The following is a 1,485-nucleotide window of genomic DNA, read 5'->3' on the forward strand; positions in this document are numbered from 1 at the left end:
TGGTTATGCTAAATGTGTGACCCTATAGGACTGTATATGTAATCATGCATGAGAACCTTTATTAGTCAATAATAATAGCGGGCCCTGGTAGGTCGTATTTGGTTCATGTATATATGCAATGATCATACCAATTTTATGACACGGTTAACACAAAACGAATCATTTCAACAATGAGACCGGAAGTAAAGACACCAACGATACGAGAGGTATTGATACTAGGTACGATTGGTGAATGGGAATAAATCAAGATTTTTCCTTGATGACCAGCTCAAGATCCTCTAAGACAACATCTTTAACAAGAAGGCGACTGTACCAAAAGGTAGCTAGAGACTACGAACATCCTAGTAGGTACTATATAGAATAAAAGAGAGTGTAGGCCATGATGTGTTCAAAGCTAAGTTTCCTCACCATTAGTGCAGTGTGCCTCTTCAAAATTATGAACCATAACAAACAAATCTATGTAACTGCACTTATGGCTATGTTCAATTTAAAAAAAAACAAGGCCATTAGTGTAGTGGTGTTTTAAAAAAACTATGTTCTCTTTTGAAGAGGATTGAGGTGGATTTTGACCTATAGTGGATGTAAACCTCCCCAATCCATTCAAATCCCCTTCAAACCAAACAAGCCCTAAGTGGGTCACAAACCGTGTATCTTTGCAACTACACTTAAACATATAATTGTTGATACACTTCTATAACTGAATCTGAATAGATCACATCAACAAATCAAATATAACATATTTTATAATCGTAAGTATAAAAACACACAATCGACATATCTAGATCATGGCTTCTAAGAATGTCATATCTGATAGACTTTAGTGTTGGGGAACGCAGTAATTTCAATTTTTTCCTACGCACACGCAAGATCATGGTGATGCATAGCAACGAGAGGGGAGAGTATTGTCTACGTACCCTCGTAGACCATAAGCGGAAGCGTTATGACAATGCGGTTGATGTAGTCGTACGTCTTCACGATCGACTGATCCTAGTACCGAAAGTACGGCACCTCCGTGATCTGCACACGTTTGGCTCGGTGACGTCCCACAAACTCACGATCCAGCAGAGTGTCGAGGGAGAGCTTTGTCAGCACGACGGTGTGATAATGGTGATTATGATGCTACCGGAACAGGGTTTCGCATAAGCACCACTACGATATGACCCAGGTGGATTATGGTGGAGGGGGGCATCGCACACGGTTGGAAACAATCAACTTGTGTGTCCTAGGGTGCCCCTGCCCCCGTATATAAAGGAGCAAGGGGGAGGCCGGCCAGCCCTTGAGGCGCCCAAGGAGAGGAGGAATCCTCCTCCTAGTAGGAGTAGGATTCATCCTTTCCTAGTCCTACTAGGAGGGGGAAGGAATGAGTGGGAGAGAGGAAGGAAAGGGGGGGCGCCACCCCCCTCCTAGTCCAGTTCGGACCCAAGGGGGAGGGGGCACGCGGCCTGCCCTGGCAGCCCCTCTCTCTCTCGACTAAGGCCCATCTAG

This window comes from Triticum dicoccoides, chromosome 2A, assembly GCF_002162155.2.
Source record: "Triticum dicoccoides isolate Atlit2015 ecotype Zavitan chromosome 2A, WEW_v2.0, whole genome shotgun sequence".
Taxonomy (NCBI): domain Eukaryota; kingdom Viridiplantae; phylum Streptophyta; class Magnoliopsida; order Poales; family Poaceae; genus Triticum; species Triticum dicoccoides.